Genomic DNA, 22,752 nt, shown 5'->3' with positions numbered 1-22,752 from the left:
CACAAGTATCCTGTTCCCACTTCCGGGAGCCTCAGCCGCGGGTATAGCCATCACCGCCCGGGCTCCCTCCCCCTTCCCCGGCCGCCAGGCCAGTAGGAGAGCGGAGCCTCGCGCGTATGCTCAGTAGGGTTCCCTTACTCGCAATGGCGGCAGCATGCACCCGACATTGCTGGACTCCAGGACAGGCAAGTGTCCGATTAAAAGTCAGCAGCTGCAGTATGTGCAGCTGCTGGCTTTTAATTTTTGCAGCGCCGGGCGGACCTCCGCTTTAAGGCGCTAATTAAACTCACTTGGTGCTTCATTTGCATTAAATGAGCCTAAGAACCTTAGTAATTCATATGTGTTCAGGTTTAAAGGGTGGCAACCCTACTGTAGACCCGTCCCACACCAAACCCAGGAATGTTCATCTCATCTCCAGTAAGAAGGTGACACATCTCCATAATGAAGAGAATGTTCCGACCACGTGTGGAAATGTTCTGCCCCTGAAGGGGTTAATCTAGGTTTCCACACTATATATGTGTGTATCATCATCTGCTGGAGATAAAAGACATCACAGTGACTATGGAGGAAGAGGACGGACATGACGGGGGGATACTGGGTGTAAATAGAAAATAAGATCTTATTACCTCCTCTGCTGTAACTTCCAGCAACGTCTCCTCTCTACTTCCTCCCGACTCGCCTCTCACCCAGAATTTCCTGTCTGTGACATCACTTCCTGTCTGTACCTGACATCACTTCCTGTCTGTACCTGACATCACTTCTTGTCTGTATTCCATAGAGCCTTCCTATCGAGATCACAACCTTGTGGAGCTCAGAGAAACTTCAGTCCTGTGAAAGTTCTCACAGTTTAACCACTTAAGGACCGAGCCTCTTTCTGAGATTTGTTGTTTACAAGGTAAAAACAGGGTTTTTTTTTGCTAGAAAATTACTTAGAACCCCCAAACATTATACATTTTTTTTCTAACATCCTAGAGAATAAAATGGCGGTCGTTGCAATATTTTCTGTCACACCGTATTTGCGCAGCGGTCTTACCAGCGCACTTTTTTTGGAAAAAATACACTTTTTTGAATTAAAAAATAAGACAACAGTAAATTAACCCAATTTCTTTTTACATTGTGAAAGATAATGTTACGCCGAATAAATTGATACCCAACATGTCACGCTTCAAAATTGCGCCCGCTCGTGGAATGGCGACAAACTTTTACCCTTAAAAATCTCCATCAGCGACGTTTAAAAAAAATCTACAGTTTGCATGTTTTGAGTTACAGAGGAGGTCTAGGGCTAGAAGTATTGCTCTCACTCTACCGATCGCGGCGATACCTCACGTGTGTGGTTTGAACACCATTTTCATATGCGGGTGCTACTCACGTATGCGTTCGCTTCTGCCCATGAGCTCGTCAGGATGGGGCGCGTTTAAAAAAAAAAAAAAAAAAAAATCTTATTTATTTTACCTTTTATTTGTTTACTTTTACACTGTTTTTAAAAAAAAAAATAATTGTGTCACTTTTATTCCTATTACAAGGAATGTAAACATCCCTTGTAATAGAAAAAAAAACATGACAGGACCTCTAAAATATGAGATCTGGGGTCAAAAAGACCTCACATCTCACATTTACACTAAAATGCAATATAAAAAAAAAAAACAATTTGTCATTTAAAAAAAAAAAAATGGCCCTTTAAGAGCTATGGGCGGAAGTGACGTTTTATCTGCCCTGCAATGATATGGAGACGGGTGAGGGTCATCTTTCCCTCCCTAGTGTCCATGTCACACATGGGAAAACATCAGATCGCCTCCGCCACTGCCGACGGCTCTGATAAGCGGCGGAGGGCACCGGAGCGTGGCGGGGGGGGCCTCCCCCGCCACTGATAAAAGTGATTTTGCAGCGAATCTGCCACAGAGACCACTTTTATCTTGAAGCAGACCGCCCGCTAAAGAAGAGGATACCTGGGTTATGGCAACTAGCTGCTGCCATAACAACGATTTTCCTCTTCAAAGTACCGACGTAAAACTGCGGCGGGCGGTCCGGAAGTGGTTAAACACGGCTTTGTCATTGTTGCCAATTTTCCCGAATGCTGCAGGACAGTCCCGGGATTTTGGCTACTCTCTCATCATGTCCTCATCCTGCAGGCTCTAGGACACTGTACAGAGTGGCAGTGAGGTGAGGACGGCTGGAACACTCTCTGGGTTCCATCACCAGGCACTGCAATTCTACCAGACTGTTGGGACCCGTCATTTCCTTTCTGACAGTGAAAGTATAATGCCGCGTACACACGGTCGGACTTTCCGGCATACTTGGTCCGGCGGACCAGAGTGTGCCGGACAATCCGCCCGTGTGTGGGCGGCGGCGGACTTTTCCGGCGGACTTCTTCCCAAAAGCCCGCCGGACCTAGATTTCAAACATGTTTGAAATCTTTCCGTCGGACTCAGTTTCGGGCGGAAAGTCCGCTCGTGTGTGTGCTGGTCCGACGGAAAGCCCGCTCGTGTGTAGGCTGGTCCGACAGACCAAATACGACACGAGGGGATGGTATTGCATCTCGCGCTCGCTGCAATAGGAAAAACAAATCTTCCTATTGCGGCGAGCGCGGGGCATACCAGGCCCTTAGGTCTGGTATGGATTATAAAGGAGAACCCCGCTACGCCGAAAAAACGGCGTGGGGTCCCCCTAAAATCCATACCAGACCCCGATCCGAGCACGCAGCCTGGCCGGTCAGGAAAGGGGGTGGGGACGAGCGAGCGCCCCCCCCCCCCCCTGAACCGTACCAGGCCGCATGCCCTCAACATGGGGGGTGGGTGCTTTGGGGGAGGGGGGCGCCCTGCGCCCCCCCCCCCAAGCACCTTGTCCCCATGTTGATGAGGACAAGGGCCTCTTCCCGACAACCCTGGCCGTTGGTTGTCGGGGTCTGCGGGCGGGGGCTTATCGGAATCTGGGAGCCCCCTTTAATAAGGGGGCCCCCAGATCCCGGCCCCCCACCCTATGTAAATGAGTATGGGGTACATGGTACCCCTACCCATTTACCTAGGAAAAAAGTGTAAGTAATAAAACACACTACACAGGTTTTTAAAATATTTTATTAAACAGCTCCGGGGGGGGGGATCTTCCTCCGGCTTCGGGGGTCTTCTTCCGGCTTCGGGGGTCCCTCCGCTTCATCTTCTCCCGGCGTCCGGTTGGTTCTTCTCCGCTCTCCGGCCTCTTCTCCAGGTGTCGCAGGTCTTCGGCCGGCCCCTCCGCTCTCTTCATGTAGCTCTATTGCGAGCGGAGGTCCGGACTTCTGGGCTTCTTGGCTTCTTGGCTTCTTGGCTTGGCTTGGCTTCTCTTCTCTTCCCCCAGATGTTGACACGACGCTCTCTCCGGCTGGACTGGTTTCTGAGGGCTGCGTTGTGACTTATATAGGCGGAGACCCCGCCCCCATATGATGTCACAGTCCCTGGGCATGCTGGGACTGTGACGTTTTAGGGGGCGTGGTCGACCACGCCCCCCGACCACGCCCCCTAAAACGTCACAGTCCCAGCATGCCCAGGGACTGTGACATCATATGGGGGCGGGGTCTCCGCCTATATAAGTCACAACGCAGCCCTCAGAAACCAGTCCAGCCGGAGAGAGCGTCGTGTCAACATCTGGGGGAAGAGAAGAGAAGCCAAGAAGCCAAGAAGCCAAGAAGCCAAGAAGCCAAGAAGCCCAGAAGTCCGGACCTCCGCTCGCAATAGAGCTACATGAAGAGAGCGGAGGGGCCGGCCGAAGACCTGCGACACCGGGAGAAGAGGCCGGAGAGCGGAGAAGAACCAACCGGACGCCGGGAGAAGATGAAGCGGAGGGACCCCCGAAGCCGGAAGAAGACCCCCGAAGCCGGAGGAAGATCCCCCCCCCGGAGCTGTTTAATAAAATATTTTAAAAACCTGTGTAGTGTGTTTTATTACTTACACTTTTTTCCTAGGTAAATGGGTAGGGGTACCATGTACCCCATACTCATTTACATAGGGTGGGGGGCCGGGATCTGGGGGCCCCCTTATTAAAGGGGGCTCCCAGATTCCGATAAGCCCCCGCCCGCAGACCCCGACAACCAACGGCCAGGGTTGTCGGGAAGAGGCCCTTGTCCTCATCAACATGGGGACAAGGTGCTTTGGGGGGGGGCGCAGGGCGCCCCCCTCCCCCAAAGCACCCACCCCCCATGTTGAGGGCATGCGGCCTGGTACGGTTCAGGAGGGGGGGGGCGCTCGCTCGTCCCCACCCCCTTTCCTGACCGGCCAGGCTGCGTGCTCGGATCGGGGTCTGGTATGGATTTTAGGGGGACCCCACGCCGTTTTTTCGGCGTAGCGGGGTTCCCCTTTATAATCCATACCAGACCTAAGGGCCTGGTATGCCCCGCGACGGGGCTCGCAAGGTGTCAATCTAGCCGATAAAAGCGGCAAGATTGACATCCTTTTCTAGTCCCGTCGCACCTGAGTCACGTTCAAAATGAACGGACTTGTCCGTGTGTGGGCAAGTCCGTTCATTCTGAAAGTCCGCCGGAACTCCGGCGAAAGTCCGTCGGAAAGACGGGCGGACTTAGCCCGCCGGAAAATCCCGGCGTGTGTGGGCAAGTCTGTTCGTTTTAAAGTCCGGCGCACCTGGCGGACAAAGTCCGTCGGAAAGTGTGCCGGACCAAGTAGGATAGAAAGTCCGCTCGTGTGTACGCGGCATAAGGCTGAGTTCACACTGTGTGGGGCGCGGCTCGCGGCAGGGGGTCCGAAGCTTTCCCATGCAACGTTTCAGGTCCGAATTAGGTCTGAATTCAGGCCTGAAGTGGAGCCAAAGAAGCAGAGGACTCTTCTGCAGTGTGCTCCATGGCCGCCCCCGAGATGTGCGAGAGAGCCGGCCACAGTCTCTTGTCATGCGAATTGGATGAGCCGCATCCAATTCGCAATAGTGTGAACCCAGCCTTACTCCGATGTCAGCAGAGAGGCAGCGGGAGTCTGTGATCCGGTATCTCCAATGACCACCAATACTGGGCTGGAATTAGACTTGGTTCTTATTGATTGTTCTTCTCAATAATGGGGCTTATTTTGTCCTACTGACATCAAGAATTGGCTTAGTTTATCCCATTGACAACAACAATGATACTTACTTTGTCCCTCTGACACCAACAATGGAGATGATTTTATCCACCTGGGAGACTCTGACTCTTAAGCCCCGTACACACGATCAGATTTTCGGCAGGGAGATGTGTGATGACAGACTGTTTGCCTAAAATCTCACCATTAGTACGCTCCATCAGACAATTGTTGGCTAACTTTCCGCCAACAAATGTTGGATGGCAGGCTGGTAAATTTTCGGCGGACAGCGGTCTGTTGTCAGATTTTCGCATCGTGTGTACACAAGTCCAACACACAAAAGTGCAAAGTACGAACACGCATGCTCAGAATCAATGCTCACCAAACATGACATTGGCAGAAGGTACCCAAAGGGTGGCGCTCAAGAGCTGAAATTCCTCGTAGTACGTCACTACGTTCGTGTTTTTTGGCCGACAATTGTGTACCGTTTGTATGCAAGACAAGTTCCTGGCACACGCCCTTCGGACAAAAGTCGGACGCTTTGTCTGCCGAAAATCTGATCGTGTGTACGAGGCTTTAGTTTACTTTTAATGGAGGGGCCTCATTTATGGTGTGTGAGTGACAGGAGCATATTGAGTATGTCAGTCAGCAGCATCAAACTTTATTCATTGTGATTGATTTGAACCTGTGTTGCTGGACAATTAGATTTACATTGTGTGACATCCTTGTGAATTTTTTTTTTCCCATTAAAGGACTTGTAAAAAAGTGTCAGTGTGTTTATTTATTGTTAGATTATTATTTTTTTTTTTTTACAATGTACACCTTCAGTGTTGCCAACTGTCAGGGCTGAGCTCAACCCTTCCTTCTCAGAGCTGGCCGCTCGGCTGTCGGCTGATTGCCAGCTCCTATCTCTCCACAGTTACTGAGCTGTTGATGATATCCTGCTCGTCAGTCCTGCCTACTTCATCAGTCCTGTCGTTCAGCCCAGAGGATCTCTGCCTTCGCCTTGGTCAACATCACAGAGCCTATCTCCTGCGTTCCTGTTTAAAGACTTGCTTTGCTGACATCCCTTCTGGCTCCAGATCCTGCTTGCTGTTCCACTACATTGATCCCTGACTTCTGGCTTGGCTGACTATCCGTTACGGTTACTGAACTTTGGCTATGTTTTGACTACGTTTGTTCTTTTTACTTTTATTATCAAACAAGTGTGATTTAACTGTACTTCTGTCTCCGTCTGATTTCATGGTTTCCGACACTAACCTACCAGATAGAAATTTACTGACATGACACTCACAATTTACTGGCACAGCCAAGTTTTTACTGGCATTTCCAAAAGTTACAAAATTACAGTTTTAAGTGCACATTTCAGTATTTAGGCTACAAACAATTACAATGTGTAATGAGCAATGTGATTTATTGTAGATATTAAGGTAAAAAACATTTTCTATTTTTTATCTTCAATATAGTAAGTAAGTAGCTCAGGGACAGCACAGATGATGATGATACCTCACCGAAACCTTCCCTCCTGAGTCACAGTGACAGTCTCTTTCCACGCCAGGTGGTCCCTTCAGTGGAATTTCAGCTCTTGAGCACCCCCCCCAAGCAAAATGGACATGGAGGCCCCCCCCCTGCATGCACGCACACACGGCTACTTACTACTCCCCCCCCCACCGCGTACCGTGCGGCAGGAGATTCAGTTTTCTGTTCCCAGCCAGCCAGACTGAAAGGAAGTGAGCACTCAGTGTGTGCACTTCCTGTCAGTCCAGCCGGGAACAGGAAACTGAATCTCCTGAGTCCTGTACCGCGCAGACTGCAGGAGGAAGGAAGATGAGCTAGGCCATGCTACAGGCTGCAGCGGTGGAACGGTGGCCGGCGGTGAGGCTGGGACCCCAGGCCAGCTTGGGGCCCGAAGCAATTGCTTGTTTTGCCTGTCCTGTAGCGGCGGGCCTGCCCTTGGGCACCTTCTGCTAATGTCATGTCTGGTGAGCATCGATTCCGAGCAGACGTGTTTGTACTTTGGACTTTTGTGTGATGGACTTGTGTACACACGATATGAAAATCTGACAACAGACCATTGTCCGCAGAAAGTTTACTAGCCTGCCATCCAACATTTGTTGGCCAAAAGTTGGACAAGAATTGTCTGATGGAGCGTACTAACGGTCGAATTTTAGACAGTCTGTCATCACACAATTCCCAGACAAAAATCCTATCGTGTGTGCGAGGCTTTAGGGTTTGCAGAGCAGTCTAGCAATTAGCAAACACTTTTAGGATTCCTCAAGATATCTCATGCACTTGAACCCTGGTGTTAATCACTTTTCCCACTGTCCACACACCCCCCACACCAGACACTTACAATAAACAGCAGCTTGCTGCAACCTAGCAGTTTGTTCACGGACTGGTCTGCAAGGCAACCATACACCCACAGATTCCCAGTTCGGTTCGCACCAAAACATCCGAACAGGCAAAAGATTCGGAAGAACACACGAACACCGTTAAAGTCTATGGGACACGAACATGAAAAATCAAAAGTGCTAATTTTAAAGGCTTATATGCAAGTTATTGTCATAAAAAGTGTTTGGGGACCCGGGTCCTGCCTCAAGGGACATGTATCAATGCAAAAAAATGTTTTTAAAAACATCCGTTATTTAGGGAGCAGTGATTTTTTTAATGCTTTAGGTGAAACAATAAAAATGAAATATTCCTTTAAATATCGTGCCTGGGGGGTGTCTACAGTGTGCCTGTAAAGTAGCGCATTTTTCCCGTGTTTAGAACAGTACCACAGCTACCAAGTGACATTTCTAAAGGAAAAATTGCCATTTAAAACTGCTGTAACGGCTGTAATGAATTGGCGGTCTCGGCAATATGGATAAAACTCATTGAAAAAAAGAGCACGGGATTCCCCCAGTCCATTACCAGGCCCTTTGGGTCTGGTATGAATATTAAGGGGAACCCGAAACCAAAACGTAAAAAAAAAAAAATTGCGTGGGGGTCCCCCCAAAATCTATACCAGACCTGAGGGTCTGGTATGGATTTTAAGGGGATCCCTGCGCCAAAATTTAAAAAAAATGGCGTGGGGTCCCCCCAAAATCCATACTGGACCTGAGGGTCTGGTATGGATTTTAAGGGGAACCCTGCACCAACATTTTTTAAAAAATGGCATGGGGTCCCCCCAAAATCCATACCAGACCCTTATCTGAGCATGCAACCTGGCAGCATGCTGGAAAAGAGGGGGGGGACAAGAGAGCGCCCCCCCTCCTGAACTGTACCAGGCCACATGCCCTCAACATGGGGAGGGTGCTTTGAGGTCTGACCCCAAAGCACCTTGTCCCCATGTTGATGGGGACAAGGGCCTCACCCCCACAAACCTTGCCCGGTGGTTGTGGGGGTATGCGGGCAGGGGGCTTATCGGAATCTGAAAGCCCCCTTTAACAAGGGGACCCCCAGATTCTGGCCCCCCCCCCATGTGAATTGGTAACGGGGCTACCATTTCACAAAAAAAGTGTCAAAATGGTAAAAAAAAGACAAGAGACAGCTTGGGACACTTTATTAAAAAATAAAAAAATTAAAATGTCCAGCAATGTAAATTCACGCCGCCCGACGGACCGAAAAACAAAAAAGCTGCCACAGTTCCGCCTCCATGGGAGGCTTCCACAGAGTGACGCTTATTCTGGGTGGCACCTGTTATATAGCTGAGGGCGGGGCCACCTGGTGACGTAAACGGGTGACCCTGGCCCCCTCCAACGTCACGGGGTCTTCCCCATGGCGTCAGACTGCAGAGACTGCAAAACATACTACAGGAGAGGGTCAGAGACTGCAAAACATACTACAGGAGATGGTCAGAAACTGCAAAACGTACTACAGAAGATGGTCAGAGACTGCAGACATGATATAGAAGAGGGTTAGAGACTGCAGACATAATACAGGAGACGTGAGAGACTGTGGCCATAATACAGGAGATGGTCAGAGACTGCAGACATGATACAACAGATGGTCGGAGACTGCAGACATGATATAGGAGATGGTCAGAGACTGCAGACATGATATAGGAGATGGTCAGAGACTGCAGACATACTACAAGAGATGGTTAGAGACAGCATACATACTACAGGAGATGGTCAGAGACTGCAGACATACTACAGGAGATGGTCAGAGACTGCGGACATGATAAAGGAGATGGCATCTGGCTGCTAGGCTGTGTGAGGGCCTATCCAGAAGTAGGAGAGCAGCGCAGGTTTGGGATTGCGCCTTGCAGTCCAACCAGAAGTGACGGTTCTGCGGACGGAGAACCTGTCAGTGGTCAGAGGTAGAAGGGAAGCTGTCGCTACTAAGGGACCAATCGCCTTTACCAGGGACCACAGTGGGTAACTGAGCAAGTACTGGAACCATAATCTCACTGAAAGGGCACGGTGGAGAATCAGGAAACTTCAGGCGGTGATCAAGTCAGGGACCCAGCCAGCGGAGGAGACGCTTGCAGAGCAGCCTTGTGTGTCAAGCCAGGGACCGAGCCGGTTAGCAGGGGTGAAGCTTGAGAAGTATCTGGAGTGCCAAGCTAGGGACAAAGCAGAGAAGCGGGGGTGACGCTTGAGGAGATACCACCGCAAACCTTGAAGGAGGATTCATAGTCAGTGAATCAGAGGGTCTAATGAGAGACCTGGAGCTCAGTATTGAAGAACCACAAGGAGCAGTTGTAGTGGACCTGAAAGAACTGTTATGTTTGAGTTAGGAACTGTTAAAGGACTGTTACTATAGGAGACAGCATTCCTACAAGTGCAGATGTGGCTTCTTGCTGGGGCCTTTCCCTGCACGGTTGTCTTCCTATTGAAGTCTCAGAATCTGCCATCTGGGTTTGCAACTATCTACATGTGTCCTGGCCCTAACCCTCTTTCCCCCAAAAATATATAAAAAAGGCTGTCAAAAGAAATAAAACCTCTTTTACATCAAAGAAGTGTCTGGCACCCAATGACTTTCACCATCTTTGCACCCACTATGCCTCACAACCCACCAAATATTGAAGGATGTCAGATATTCTTGGCCTTGGAGGTCATCATTAGACCAAAAGAGGTAAAAGACCTTGCTACACAAGTGTGTCCTAGCAGTGACCAGTGTGGAAAAACATTGATCACTCCACTATGCGTAAATAGGATATTACAAGATATAACAAAGTACCAAAAAAAAACTTTATTAACAGTGAATTGCTCAAGCACAGGAGGACAGTAAATGGTTAACAGGTCTGTGAAGCTCCCAGCCTGACTAGCTAATTCCTTCAAAGATAACAAGGAAAAGGTCAAACAAATCATGGATGGCTGACATGGGACTCTGGCACAAATAGCTATAGAAACACCTGAAGTTGCAGTGTCTTCCAGAAGTCTACTCATCATTCACCCATCCTTTGTGCAGTGTCCTGTGTGCAGTGTAAATAAAAACACAGATAAGAAGCAGTGTGAGAAGGAGGAGGGGAAGTCATGATCACTGTGTTCACTGCCTATTCTACACAGATGATGGAAGATCCTGCTGATGATTAGATTTCTGCAGCCAGCAGCTGCCAGTGAGCCTGTGACATGTTCGATGTTAAGTGATCATACCTTCTTCATGCTAAAGGAATGTCGGATCCTCTCCATCCCGCCCTGCTCTGGCCAGGGCTGTCTTTAAGGCAGGGCAAAAGGGGCAGCTGCCCTGGGCCCCATCATTGTTGTGAGGCCCAAAGCAGCTGCCTCATACTTGCCAACTAGCCCAATTTAAATTCCCTTGTCTCTTGAAGTTTAGTCCCATGCTGTGTCCCGATATCTCAGTGTGAAGTTCTGTTACTAATGCTGCCCAGCTCTGCCCTATTGCCATGTACAGATGACTCACCTGCAGGCCCTTAGTTTACATGTCACCTGCATTGATATGTAAATAGCTGTGGCATTAATATGTAAATAGCTGCGGATCGGCAGCATTGATATGTTAATAATGTTGACACATTGGTGTCAGTGTACAAATTCCTCTTTATATTGGTGGGTGGCGTAAAATCCCCTGTTACAGGGTGGTCAGTGCAAATTCCCCCTCACATTGGTGGTCATTGTAAGTTCCCCATTACATTGATGGCCAGTGTATAATCCCCCACTATATAGGCTCAGCAATGGCATGCAATGCCAAGCTGCTGCTAATAAAGCAAACAGAATATTGGCATGCATTAAAAGGGGGATCAACTCCAGAGATAAAACGATAATTCTCCCGCTCTACAAGACTCTGGTCCGGCCGCACCTGGAGTATGCTGTCCAGTTCTGGGCACCAGTCCTCAGGAGGGACGTACTGGAAATGGAGCGAGTACAAAGAAGGGCAACAAAGCTAATAAAGGGTCTGGAGGATCTTAGTTATGAGGAAAGGTTGTGAGCTCTGAACTTATTCTCTCTGGAGAAGAGACGCTTGAGAGGGCATATGATTTCAATTTACAAATACTGTACTGGTGACCCCACAATAGGGATAAAACTTTTTCGCAGAAGAGAGTTTAATAAGACTCGTGGCCACTCATTACAATTAGAAGAAAAGAGGTTTAACCTTAAACTACGTAGAGGGTTCTTTACTGTAAGAGCGGCAAGGATGTGGAATTCCCTTCCACAGGCGGTGGTCTCAGCGGGGAGCATTGATAGCTTCAAGAAACTATTAGATAATCACCTGAATGACCGCAACATACAGGGATATGTAATGAAATACTGACACATAATCACACACATAGGTTGGACTTGATGGACTTGTGTCTTTTTTCAACCTCACCTACTATGTAACTATGTAACTTGCCAAAGATTTCCAGCTTTGCTCTACATGATTCAAAATTTGCCACAGTGTACTGCCTCCTAACTAATCCCATCCCCCCACAACTGCCACTGATCCCATCAACCCCCCAGCATTGCCACTGATCACCCACGCCCCCCTCCCTCAGCATTGCCACTGCTACCAGGAGTATTAGTATTCCTAGGCGTTTTCTGTCTATTGATGGGTCCCCTCACCTCCCCAGTCCATGGTGTGCAGGCAGTAAGGAGATAATGTGCTGTAATCTTTAGCAACCAATCAGTGAGCAGTAACAATGTGCAGTATCCTCTACAAACAATTAGTGAGTGGTAAGGATATCCAGATATCAGGGAGCAGTATTGATGTACAGTACAGTAATCTCTAGCAACCAATCAACAAGCAGAAGTCCTGTGCTATAACCTCTAGCAGCCAGTCTGTGAGCCGTAATGATACACTGTATCTAGATAACGCGAATGGGTTCTACATGGAAGGTTCCCCCTGACGGGACAGGCCAACGGCATTCCCAATTATGGCTTCCTTTCTTGTGTTGAATGGTGAAATTGTATTGTATCGCTGCAGAACTAAGCTCCAGCGCAATCATATCCCATTTTTCCCAGCAACTCTGGGCAACCAGATATGGGGGTTATGATCAGAGATCACTGTGAATTCACAACCATAGAGATAGTACTACAACTTTTGTAAAGTCCATACAATTGCCAAGCACTCCTTCTCTATGGTGGCATAGGCACCTGGGCAGCAGCTTTTGGCTGAGGTAGAGAACAGGGTGTTCCTCCCCAGCTGAGTTCACCTGGCTCACCACAGCACCCAAAAAGGATGTGACCTGCTTCTTTGTCTGGGGGATGGGCCAGGACATGATGGTATCCACCTTCCTGGTTTCAGGCCTGACCATGTCTCCCCCCACTACATGTCCCTGATAATGTATCTCTGTCATGCCGACCTGGCATTTGTTGGTCTTAATTGTCAGGCCAGCTGCAGTGATTTTCTCCAAGACTTGTGTTAGGTGTGCTAAGTGTTCCTCCCAGGTTGCACTGAACACTGCAATGTCATCTAGATACGGCTATGGCTACGGCTACGGCACAGTGTTCCAACCCTTCCAACAGATCGTTCCCAAATGGCATAACATTGAATTCACAGAGACCAAAACAGGTGATAAAGGCAGATCTTTCCCGAGCCTCAGCAGTCATAGGGATCTGCCAGTGTGCATGAGTGTTAGATAGCAGGTGCCAGCCAGCTTGTCCAACAGTTTATTGACCTTTGGCACTGGGTGTCATATAGGCTTGTGGCTCCCTGTATAAGGAAACGGATGGTCGGCACTCAGGAAGACATCCAAAATTATATTTCTTTATTAAATACATGTACAAAGCTGTAAAACAGCCTACACGTTAGTCCTTAGTCATGGCCAGGCAAGGCCAGGAGGTGAAGGTATCCTGATGGGGCCTTAGCACCCCAGACAGGCCATGTTTTTTGCCCTGCAATCAGTTAGGGGTTGATATGCAACTCCCCAAGGGAGTCTGGCACCTTGGTAGCAACCAGGAGGTCCACCAGTGGTTCGGCTTCAGTCTCTGGTAACAGTCTACAGACTGGGAGAGAACAAGCTGATCTGTCATGGTGTACCTTTATCATGTTCACGTGGTGCACTTTGAGCAGCTTACCATGATGACGTACAACACGTACGACGAGCCGAGAAAAAGGAAGTTCAATAGCCAGTGCGGCTCTTCTGCTTGATTCCGAGCATGCGTGGAATTTTGTGCGTCGGAATTGTGTACACACGATCTGAATTTCCGACAACGGATTTTGTTGTCAGAACATTTGAGAACCAGCTCGCAAATTTTTGTTGTCGTAAATTCCGAAAAAAAATGTCCGATGGAGCCTACACACGGTCGGAATTTCCGATAACAAGCTCCCATGGACCATTTGTTGTCGGAATGTCCGATCGTGTGTACGCGCATTAGGCTGATTACTTTAACGAAAGCTAATTGGAGTCAGTAGGTTGCACACCTGGAGTCATTTAATGAAATGAGTTTGGAGGTGTTTGGAGCTACTTTGATTGATAAAAGACTCTGAAACCTTTTAAGATTTCTGTTCATAAGAAGCATCAGCTGATGTGAACCATACTTTGCAAAAAGAAACTTTCTGAAGACATACGATGAAGAGTAGTTGATCTATATAAGGCTGGAAAGGAATAAAGCAGTCTCAAAGTGTTTTGGCATTCATCAGTTGACAGTTAGACAAATTGTCTATAAGGCTGTATTCACACCTGAACATTTTCAGCACGTAAAATGCTTAAAAGTTCCAAAACGCCCAACAAGCAAAAAACTATTCATTCAAATGGCCCCTGTTCACATCTGAGCATTCTGTCCCCTGAAGCAAAACGCCTGAAGCTCAAAAAAAGTACATAAGCTTATTTTTAGGCAGATTATAGGCGTTTTACTGCTTTTTACATTTGTACCTCAAAACGCCTCTGAAAAAACGCCAGAAAAACGCCCTAAAAAAGTCTGAAAACAATAAGCTCTGGTGTGAATGCAGCCTTAATGCAGACAGTTTAGCACTGTGGCTACTCTTCCTAAAAATGGGTGCTCAGCCAAGATGACTCCCAAGGCACAACACAGAACCCTTGGTGAAGTAAAGAAGAACCAATGAGTGACAGCTAAAGGCTTGAAGACATCACTGGAACTGGCAAACATCTCTGTTCATGATTCTTCCACATGTAAATCTTTGAACAGGCAAGGTGCCCATGGCAGAACACCATGTAGGAAGCCGCTGCTCTCCAAAAAAATAAAAAAATAGCTGCACGACTGAAGTCTGCTAAAGAGTACCTTGGCAAACTGCAGGACAACCGGGAAAACATTTTTATGGACTGATAAAGCAAAATTATTTTTTTTGTGAAGAATACGCAGCATTATGTATAGTGCAAAAAGGTCACAGCTTACCAACATCAAAACATCATCCCAACCATGAAGTATAGTGGAGGGAACATCATACAGAATACTTTATTGCTCCCAAAGGGAAATTGGGAAATTTTTACGACACAACCACACTCAAAGACAACACAAGATCACAACAATGAACAGAACAAGGTACAAAGACACAACAAAATTATCAATAACAGCCATTAGCACCAAATAAAACAAATTAAAACTTCACTCTAAGAAACCATCCATACAATTAAAATACAACATAGAATAAATAACACAGATTAAAAAAAAACAGAAAATCAAACTACCAAATGCAAATAATACACTACTTTCTCTAACATTACCCCAAATAATAATTAACATAATACCAACATACTATAAAACAACATAAATCCTGATCATAAACCAGAATTAAATCTTCACCTCCAGCCCTTACAGAGAAGAATTATATAACTTGATGGCCACAGGCAAAAATTATTTCCTGTGGTGCATTATGGGTGTAACAATCGGTCACTGAAGGTCCTCCTCAGACTGACCAGCGTATTGTGGAGTGGGTGGGAGGTGTTGTCCAAGATTGAACGTACTGTACCTTGAACAAAATTCTCCTCTCCAACACTGTTATCAAAGACTCAAATTCCAATCCAACAACATCACTGGCCTTGGGAATCAGTTTGTTGAGTCTGTTGGTGTCAGCCACCCTAAGCCTACGTCCCCAGCATGCGACTACATACAGTAGAGAGCTGGCCACTACAGACTCATAAAAAATCTTCAGCATTGTCCGGCAGATGTTAAAGGACCTGTCAGGGCTGGGCTCAGCCCTTCCTTGTCTGAGCTGGCCGCTCAGCTGTCGGCTAATTGCCAGCTCCCATCTCTCTCCAGAGTTACTCAGCTGTTGATGATATCCTGCTCGTCAGTCCTGCCTACTTAAGCCATCCAGTCCAGAGGATCTCTGCCTTCGCCTTGGTCAACATCACAGAGGCGATCTCCTGTGTTCCTGATTAAAGACTTGCTTTGCTGACATCCCTTCTGGCTCCAGATCCTGCTTGCTGTTTCACTACGTTGATCCCGGACTTCTGGCTTGGCTGACTATCCGTTCCAGTTACTGAACTTTGGCTATGTTTTAACTACGTTTTTTCTTTTTACTTTAATTATTAAACAAGTGTGATTTAACTGTACTTCTGTCTCTGCCTGATTTCATGGTTTCTGACAGGACCTGAGCCTCCTCAAAAAGTAGAGGCATCTCTGGCCCTTTTTATAGAGCTCCTCAGTGTTCTTGCTCCAGTTAAGCTTATTATCTATGTGCACCTCTCGATACATGTAACTCTCTACTACATCCACATCCACTCCTCGGATGGAGATTGGGGTCACTGGTGGCTTCCTCTTTCTGAAATCCACAACCAGCTCCTTTGTCTTGGTAACATTTAGATTCAGATGATTATCCTCACACCATGTGGCAAAGTTCTCCACCACAGTCCTATACTCAGTCTCTTCCCCATCCCTGATGCATCCCACTACCGCAGAGTCATCAGAAAACTTCTGAAGATGACAAGACTCTGTCTGGTAGCTAAAATCAGTAGTATAGACAGTAAAAAGAAAAGGGAGACAGAACTGTCCCCTGTGGAACCCCAATATTGCTGATCACCCTATCTGACACACAGTCTTGCAAATGCACATACTGCGGTCTTCCTGTCAGGTAGTCTACAATCCATGACACAAGTGAAACATCAACCTATATTGCTGCTAGCTTCTCGCACAAGAGATCTGGCCTGATAGTATCAAAAGCACTGGAGAAGTCAAAAAACATGACCCTCACAGTGCTTGCTGGCTTATCCAGGTGTGCATACATGCAATTTAGCATGAAAATTATAGCATTCTCAGCCCCCAGTCTCATGCTGGTTGGCAAACTGCACAGTGTCTAAATATTTACTAACCATGGGTCGTAACTGATGTAAAACAAGTCTCTCCAAGGTCTTCATAATGTGGAAGGTCAAAGCCACTGGTCTATAGACCTTGGAGCCACAAGGACGTGGTATCTTTGGCACAGGGACAAGACAGGACATCTTCCACAACACAGTAACCTTTGGTAGACTCAGGTTAAAGACCCGTTGAAGTACACTCCCCAGCTGGTCTGCACATGCCCTAAGCACCCTGGGGTTAACTCAGGGCCTGCTGATTTTACTATGATTTGGGCTATCTTAGCTGCCTCAGGGCTTGGACCACTTGCCACCATGGAAAAGTAAACTGAAGTTTACCAAAATATCCTACAGGTTAATGACCGGGTGGCTGTCCACAAGCTGAAGCTTAGCAGAAGTTGGGTGATGCAGCAGGACAATGACCCTAAGCATCAAAGTAAATCCACCACAGAATGGCTTAAAAAAAAAAAATGCGCCTTTGGAGTAACCCAGTCAGAGCCCAGACCTTAACCTCATAGAGATGCTGTGGAATGGCCTCAAGAGAGCTGCTCACACCACAAACCTACAAATGTGTCTGAAGCAGTTTTGTAAGAGGAATGCTGAAAATTTCCTCCTGAATGTTGTGCAGGTCTGATCCAGAGCTACCAAAAGCACTTGTTTGATAGTTGCTCTCAAAAGGAGGTTCAACCAGCTATTATCTCCAAGAACTCAATTACTTTTTCCTCCAGTGTACCACCACCCCCATAAGGGGCGCTGAAAGATGACTGACCCCAAAGGTTGCCCTGACCTTGCAAGCCTTCCGACCCCTCTGACCCTAGGTTTGGACATAATTCAAAGAAAGAATGCAATAATTTCTGTGTTAAACTGCTCCCTTAAAATCCTGAAGCCACAGGCCCAGAAAGCAAACAGCACAATTTATAAGAACACAATATGTGAACAATGCAATAAGCAAATTCTGAGTAAGAGTTCCCCTTAATTAACACAGATGTTATGAATGGAGTCCTTCATGTGGAGCGAGGGGGGGGGGGGGCAGAGTAGAGAAGTCCTTGTAGTGTAGGAGTTCAGAATCTTCATTTAGCTCAGTGCTTCTCAACTCCTGTCCTCAGGACCCACTAACAGGCCAGATTTTAAGTATTAGCTTGTAGACATGCAGGTTAAAATACTGCAATCACTGAGCAGCAAATGATATCACCTGTGATGTATTTCAGTTAGGGCTGCAACTAACGATTATTTTCATAATCGATTAGTTGGCCGATTATTGTTTCGATGAATCGATTAATCGGTTAATAACCTTAAAAAAAAAAAGTGTGGTGTATAATTTAGTTAATATGTAAAGTTTTAAAAAAAGGCAATTTATTCTTAAATATCTCTATGCAGTGGTAAATCTAAATAACCAACTATATGGTTAGGGAGCAAAATCTCGAATCCACTCTGAGAATATTAGAAGAGATATACTGTATATACTATTAGAGGAGAGATATACTGTATATACTATTAGAGGAGATATACTGTATATACTATTAAAGGGTGAATCTGGTAAATATCATCAGACTCAGAGATCACATTTTTTTATTTAAAAAAAACAAATGTCTTCCACCAAAAAAAAAAAAATGCAATTTTAAGAACGTTCGTTCGATTTTCTAATCATTAGTGGGGTAAAATCGACGGTCATTTTCAACCATAGTGATGGGAAAATTTGGAAATAGAAAACTTCTTGGTCAAAGGAATTTTCAGACAGTGGATGTGGTTTTCGTTCAGAAATTTACATTCGTTTTAAAAACAGAATGTTAAAAACAAGTGAAAATTTCAAACAACATTCTTTCATTCAGCGAATGATTTTTTGTCTGAATATTCTCGTCTGAAAATTGATCCATGTGGCCAGCATAAGGCTCGGTACACACCTATGCAGTTTGCTTTTGATCTATTTCTGCAGTGCTTTTTGCTGTGCGTTGTGATTTTTGCGCACGTGATTTTGCTGCGATTTGCGTTTCTGCATTTTTTTTTTGAACAATTTGTCGTTAAGCAGATTAAAAAAAAACACAAATTGCTGCAAAAACACATTACATGCTCTTCTGCAGCTTCTCCATTGAAGTATATTAAACCAAAAAAGCACTGTTTTGCGTTAAATTCCCTGACCCTTTCCAAATATGAGCGGCTGAAAAAAGCATAGATGTGAACGTGTCCTATAGGAAACCATGTAAATAAACTGTAGTGCGTTTCTGCAAAAAGCACCAAAAAACACATAGATGTGAACCAGGTCTAAGGCGTTTAGTAATATAATGGGGTTAAAAAAATTAAAATTAGCCCTTTATAGTACAAAAAAAAAAGCCGATAATCACTACTGTAAGGGGTTAATTTTTTTTACTGTAGAACTGTGAAAGTAATATTTACAGTAGCGATTTGCTCTTTTTGTACTATAAAGGACTCATTTTAGCTTTTTTTAAACCCCATTATGTTACTGGCCGATTATTCGATTATGAAAATAGTAATCGATTAATTTCATAATCGATTAGTTGTCGATTAATCGATTAGTTGTTTCAGCCCTAATTTCAGTTATCTTGCAAACCTGGCCTGTTAGTGGGTCCTGAGGACAGGAGTTGAGAACCACTGATCTAGCTCAACAAGGGCCCAGACAGATTGCTGTAGAATGGTGACCAGCAATAGTGAATAGCATATGCAAAGTGTTTCCAGTTAGGAGCTTATGTGTAAAGAGATGGGGTAAAGGTGTCTGCATGCAGTTTCTTTTATAGGGTGTACTCGGGGTGGGCTTCCACCTGCTCACCAATTCTGATTATACCAAGGCTCAAGGGAATCTGCAATCAGTGAAGGGTGCCTGGCTGTGCACCTGATGACACTGGGATTCAGCTGTCTGTAGCGACAGTCACTCGGCCAACAAGGAGCTGGCGATATTGGATCTGCCTGCAGGTGTATGGCTCCCCCACTGAGGACTATCCATGCCATCTAGGCCGCACTGCCTGCTCGCATTCCCCACAGCAGCTGGGTACCTTCTCTCAGCTGAAGGCCGTGATCCCAGGAGGAAGAGCTTCTCCCCGGACCGGGCTAGTTTTGTCCTCACCCAGCATTCTTTCTCCTCCAGCTGGCAGGAACTTGTAGTCTGCAGCACTGGCTCCATGGAAATTGCGACTTTCCAGACCACACGTCCCACGATCCTCTGCTTTCAGTAGTGGTTTCTCTCTTTCTCTGCCTTCAGGAAAGGATGACACAATGTCCATGCTGAACACTAGAGGTAAACAAACTTCGGACAGCTCTTGTTAAAAAATGTCACATGATTACACATAGGGGTTGATTTACTAAAAGCAAATACACTTTGTAAACTGCAGTTGCACTCTGCAAGTGCAGTTGCTCCAGAGCTTAGTAAATGGAGGTAAAGCTTCATTTTGCAAAGAATACCTAATCACATGCAAGGAAAAATTAAAAAAAAAAAAAAAATGCATTTTTGCTTGCACATGATTGGAACACGATGAAAGTCAGCTGAGCTTTTGCTCATTTACTAAGCTATGGAGCAACTGCATTTGCAGAGATGCAACTGCACTTTGCAAAGTGCACAGTCCATTTGCCTTTAGTGGATCAATCCCACAGACTAGTCAGTGCCTAGCTACATCAGTACTGTAAATGTTTAATGGGTGTGTTCAATAAAGACACGACAAATTTGCATTGTTTGTGTTTTATTAGCTTAAAGTGGGGTTCCACCCAAAAAAACAAAAATACCTGAAAAATTCTAAAAACAAAAAAACATTTGGATATTTTTTTTTTTTTACTTACCTCTAAATGCCTGTTCCTAGGGGGTCCCTCGTAGTCTGCCTCTTCCTTTGCCTGGGCTGGTGACATCACTTCCCCCTCGGCACAGGAAGGGCTCGGCTCTGCTCCCTTCCTCCTGTCAATCATCTGGGACCCATTACAGGTCCCAGGTGATTGAGCGGCCAATCACGGCGCGCGGCGCCGCTCGTGCATGCGCAGTGGGTGCCAGGCTGTGAAGCCACAGCCCGGCGCCCACAGTTGAAATGCCGGCGCCGACGAGCGGAGGGGGGGGGGACGAGCGGGGCTTCGATACCCCGCAACGCTGGACCCAGGGACAGGTAAGTGTCCAATTAAAAGTCAGCAGCTGCAGTATTTGTAGCTGCTGACTTTTAATTTTTCTTTCTTTTAATGGACCCCCTGGGTGGAACTGCTCTTTAAGCACATTATGTTTGTCTATTGTGACGTACATGAGGGTCAGAGTACATTTTATGGCAAATTACTGCAGAAAACCAGTTAATTCCAAGGGGCTCACATACTTTTTTCTTGCCACTGTATAACAAGGTCTGCTTTCTGTAAAAAAAAAAAAATAAGAAAAATTTCTTCACTCAGGGAAGGAATTTGGCTTCCCGCCTCTGTGAGATCTCTGATGTACAACAAGGGTTGATTTCTTTGAGAAACATTTCCCACACTCAGGGCAGGAATATGGCTTCTCACCTGTGTGAGATCTTTCATGTCTAACAAGGTCAGATTTCTTTGAGAAACATTTCCCACACTCAGTGCAGGAATATGGCTTCTCTCCTGTGTGAATCCTCTGATGTGTGTAAAGATTGGACTGCTCTGAAAAACATTTCCCACACTCAGTACAGCAATACGGCTTCTCCCCCGTGTGAGACCACTGATGTCTGTAAAGATGGGATGCCCGTGAAAAACATTTACCACACTCAGGACAGAAATGCGGCTTCTCTCCTGTGTGAATCCTCTGATGTGTGTGAAGACTGGACTTGCACGAAAAACTTTTATCGCATTCAGGGCAGGAATACGGCTTCTCCCCTGTGTGAGATCTTTGATGTATAACAAATTCTGATTTCCGTATATAACATTTCCCACACTCAGGGCAGGAATACAGGCTCTCTCCTGTGTGAGATCTTTGATGTATGACAAATTTAGATTTCCGCATATAACATTTCCCACACTCTGGGCAGGAATATGGGCTTTCTCCTGTGTGAGATCTTTGATGCATAACAAGGCCCGATTTCCGTCTATAACATTTCCCACACTTAGAACAGGAATACGGTTTCTCTCCTGTGTGAGATGTTTGATGTCTAACCAGGTTTGATTTCTGTAAAAAACATTTCCCGCACTCAGGACAGGAAAACGATCTCTTCCCCGAGTGAGACTGCTGATGTCTGTAAAGATGGGACAACTGTAAAAAACATTTCCCACACTCAGCACAGGAATACGGCTTCTCCTCCGTGTGAATTCTCTGACGTCTGTTAAGATTGGAATAGGAATATGGTTTCTCTCCTCTGTGAGATCTTTGATGCCTAACAAGGTCAGATTTCTGTAAAAAACATTTCCCGCACTCAGGGCAGGAAAACGGCTTCTCCCCCGTGTGAGATCTTTGATGCCTAACAAGTGCTGATTTATGTAAAAAACATTTGCCACACTCAGGGCAAGAATATGGCTTTGTCCTCATGTGGGACCTCTGATGTACGTGAAGATAGGACAGTCTTGAAAAACATTTCCTGCACTTGGTACAGGAATATGGCTTCTTGCCTGTATGAGATCCGTAATGTTTGAGGAATTCTGATTTTTTTTTAAAACATTTACCACATTCAGAACAGGAATGTAGCTTCCCACCTGTGTGCGATCTCTGATGTACAGTAAGACTTGGTTCAGAGATAAAACTTTCTCCACATTCAGGACAGGAAAATTTCACCTCCTCCTGAATTCCGGCACCATCCCGCACAGTACGAGGTTGCTCAGAGTCAGAGGGATTTGATGATCTATCCACAATGTGAAGTCGATCATCGATAGCTGAGCTCATTGTCTTTTCTCCTGCACAATCTCTTGTGATGTCCTCATCTTCCATTTTACAGCTTAGAAGTAAAGTGAGACGATCCTTTGAGGGGTCCTCGATGGCGTGTCCTGGAAAAATATAAAAACATGATCAATAGATACAGAAGGGTAAGTTCACTTAAATCAATAATCAATATTCCATTGGGATCAGGTAGATTTTAGAAAGCAGATGTTCTCTGTGGATATCCCAACCAGCCGTGACTTCCACGCTTCAGTAAAAGGTCCTTTGTTCCTCCTCCCAGATCACTTCTACATTTACACATCCTT

General features: G+C 46.1%; 1 protein-coding gene across 5 annotated transcripts in view; it reads right to left on the bottom strand.

Annotated features, from left to right (window-relative positions):
* LOC141105049 (uncharacterized) overlaps positions 1–22,752 on the bottom strand; it is a 167,620-nt gene that overhangs the window by 108,380 nt on the left and 36,488 nt on the right. The window contains exon 1 of one of the 5 annotated variants that reach the window (XM_073594865.1): positions 627–704. The exons of the other annotated variants lie outside the window; for them this stretch is intronic. The gene's annotated coding sequence lies outside the window, so the exon portion shown is untranslated. Of the gene's footprint in view, positions 1–626; positions 705–22,752 lie in introns of those variants that run through there. 5 annotated transcript variants of the gene reach the window in all.

The sequence above is a fragment of the Aquarana catesbeiana genome, linkage group LG08 (assembly GCF_042186555.1).
Source record: "Aquarana catesbeiana isolate 2022-GZ linkage group LG08, ASM4218655v1, whole genome shotgun sequence".
NCBI lineage: Eukaryota > Metazoa > Chordata > Amphibia > Anura > Ranidae > Aquarana > Aquarana catesbeiana.
Note: the sequence above shows the minus strand (reverse complement) of the source record. Positions and strands in the feature narration are given on the sequence as shown.